At 31.1% G+C, this 3759-nt stretch overlaps 1 pseudogene; it reads left to right on the forward strand.

Moving 5' to 3' along the window:
• The window catches only part of LOC109345706, a 2432-nt pseudogene extending 1162 nt beyond the window's left edge, over positions 1–1270 (forward strand).

Consider the following 3759-nt stretch of genomic DNA (forward strand, 5'->3'; position numbering starts at 1 on the left):
CCTAATTCAAGAAGAAGGCGTGAGATGGTAGCGACACTATCATATTACTTTTTATTTATTTAGACTTTGCACTTATTAATTTTTATTTATTTAGAAAAGCTCAACTTTGACTTAAGTTTTCTATATTTTAGATGGTGAATGGGAAGCCACCAGGTCGTGGAAACTTATACGTTGCCACTCATAAAAGAAAGGATGGAACATTTGTAAATGAAGCGGCAAAATTGTAGCGGTAGGTTCAATCTAATTAACTAATCTTCTTTGCATGGATTGGATTTTAATATTCAAAATTTTACAATTGATAACATTTTTGCATGCATGTAGGAACATATTCAAGAGGCTTTGGCTCAAACCAACATTGATGAATCTGAAGTTTCTCCTCATGATTTCGTTGGTAGAGTGATGGGACCAGATCACTCTGGGAGAGTGCTAACCATGGGTATGGGAGCAGTTCCTACGAATACATATAGGAATACTAGACTTCGAGTTTCTGATTTGAGCCACTCTTCATCATTTGCTGCCGCATCTTCATCTTCTAATGATTGGCGAGAAAGATGCAACAATTTGGAATCAGCATTTAAGTCCTACATCATAATGAAAGAAGGAGGGATCCCTGAAGGATTGGCTAACTTCTTTACACATGTATGTGCAAGTACCATTATTATATTCAATATTTTGTTTGTTTCTTTGAATTTCCTGGTTTGAATATAATGATATTTTGAAAGTTTCCATTTCTGGTTAGATATAGTATAAATTGTTCAATGTTTGATATAGTATAAATTGTCACAAGGAGGCTAGCAAAATCTGTTGTCTAACTATACATGAATGTGTATGTTGCTGACTTGCATGTCTTTATATGCGTTGATAAAAATCAAGAAGTATTCACCGTTAGCATTTGTACAATTTGGGGTATCAGCTATGAAATTGTTGATACATAGACTTTTTACAAATACTTTTTACATATGTAGTATTGTACACTCTCTACAGTGTTAAGATTGTTTTATGGATTTCATCATTAAACAAGGAAGTGTTGTTGTTATTTTTATATTCTTAGTTAGTATATAATGATGCAGTAATTATTAATGTTTTTTTTTATTATTTCAGGCAAATGATGATGCAAGTATGCCTAATACACCTTTGGGTGCAAGAGGATCATCTGGAGCCAGCAACATTTAGGATATTTGTTATGTATTTTGTTTTTAAAGTGTGATATGAGACTACTTTTAGTTTTTTGAGATTTTCTGGTGTATCTGAATTTATAACGAATGATGAATTGTAACTCTTTCAACTTTATTACGCTACCTTGGTTACTTGCAATGAAATTTTATTATTGCTAAGAACATTTTTATTTAGTATTGTATATTTAAATAATAATTACAAATTAATGACACTAAAGTTGTAAAAATTATGAAATTAAATTGAGGTTGAAATACCTTCTAGCATGTCTCCATTTGTTATTTCAAGTAGTTGGGTTGAAAATCTCCACAATTAACATTCTCAAACAGTAGAGGTTTAATGCCTCAATGGTAAACACTAACAAAACCTCCTCAAATAGTGGAGGTCAAAAACCTCCACAAATAAACCGCTGCGAATTTAAAGGTACTGGAGGTTTTCTAAAACCTCCGCAAAACGCTTCTAGCGGTCATAACTGTAGCGGTTTTTGAAACCTCCGCTATTTATATTGCGGAGGTTAAAACCGCCACTACTCGCATAAAAAACCTCCACTAAATTCAAAATCTGTTGTAGTGAAATTATTAAAACCCCATTTTTCTTCGCGACAAAGATCCTTTACACGAAGCATTGTATTAGAAATATGGACATTATCAACCATGTTGTAGAATCTACCTAACTCTAACCAGTTGTCATACCAGAATGACATGTTATCACTACCAATATGCAAAGTAAAACCTTCTTTAACTATAATGGTAGTTTTAATAATGCTCTTTCAGGTAGAGGAAACATAAAACTTGTCGGTGACAAATAATAGTGAAAAATCCCTAAGATACTTGTCCCTTGACACATATAACCATAACTTGTCATGATCTGAAATTAAACTCCAACTTAGCTTTCCAAAAAGAGAAATGTTAAGAGAGTGAGAATCTCAAAAACCCAACCCACCATCACCTATACATCTCATGGGATGTCAATCTCATCATTAGTGGTTCTGGGTGCAGGACATTGATTTGCTTGTCCAAGGAAAAATAATATATTATCTCACTCAAATTTACATAAATTCTTCTAGTCATATAACAATGATATATTTCAGGTTATAAGTTACATGTCTCACCAACTAATGTTTCAGGGAACTTAGAAGCTAATACTTTAAAAGTTTAATATGTATGTAACAACAATGTAAATATTTTTTTAAATTATTAACGCATTTGTTATTATTTATATGTTAATCATCATTAATTTCTAAATTAAAGTAATATATATATATATATATAAACATAATATAGTGAGTGTAAAACTTTACAATTATAGATTATAAACTCATTTTTTATAACGAACCCTCCATTTCTATCCTCTTAAACAAACTTCAGAAACATAACCAAATTCAAACTTTTTTCTTCAACTGTTGGAAATAATATTCAATACTAAACTTTGTTAGATTTGTGTATCTAAAATGTTACGGTGCTTTCACTTATAAGGAAGTAAATTGACACGCGAACAAATAATTATGACGGAAGCTTGAAGGTCTCCTTCTCTATCACTTTGGTTCATTTCCCGTGAAAATATGTAAAATGAAGAAGACAAATTGTCAAATTTTGGCATTTTATGAACTTATTTGACATGTCCATGCCAACAATCTATGTATTCTGATTTTTCAAGTAATTACACGCCCTTTGAAGTTAATCCCATCAAGTATAGAGTGATATGATAGTTAATCCATCTTTCTCAAGGAATAGAAATTACTTGGATTTGAATTGCGTCCAAGCAGGAGCAGATCCACATTAAAGCCAAAGTGTGTACACCCTAAAATAAAATCTGTCTATCATCCTTATTTTTTTTTGATAAGCAAGAGAACTGGATTAAGAGCACAAGGAGTGCTAACCCAAAGAGAATACAAAGATGAACAAAATCACAAAGAAGCTAAAATACAAGACCAAGGGTCTATACACCAATTAGCAAAAGAAAACGAATAACACTCCGTCTTAGCACAAAACCAAACCCAAGAACGAATCTTAATAGAGTTCAAAACATTCAAGACACTAAACTTCATATCCCGAAACACAACCTCATTCCTCAATAATTAATATTTTGCATAATTGGTTATATAAAATCTCATCAATGTCAATTATTTGCCATATTCTCATACATTATATGTAATTTAATCCGTATTATTAAATTCAAGTTACTCATCAATTAGGTTAATGATCGAATTACTATCACACAAGTATGCAACTAAACAATCAACAAATACCTAATTAAACATACATTATAAATTCTACATTTTAACCATAACAAAGTGTACAAATAAGTTTAAAACTTAATTATATAACTAAAGTGTTGTTATAAGATAAACTAAAAAATGACAACAAGATACTGTTTTGACATTTAAAAAAAATAAATTGATTGATTTGACAAGTTCGACTCATTAGGTTGCCAATTTTATACTAAAAAATTGAATCAGACCTATTATACAAGTTTTGGTTCATGGCCAAACGGACTAGCGAATCAAACCATCATGTGTTCGTTCTAGGTTGATCCAAGACAAATTTTAGAAAATGCAATAAATACAACTTACACCTTATGGCTATG

This window comes from Lupinus angustifolius, chromosome LG01 (assembly GCF_001865875.1).
Source record: "Lupinus angustifolius cultivar Tanjil chromosome LG01, LupAngTanjil_v1.0, whole genome shotgun sequence".
NCBI lineage: Eukaryota > Viridiplantae > Streptophyta > Magnoliopsida > Fabales > Fabaceae > Lupinus > Lupinus angustifolius.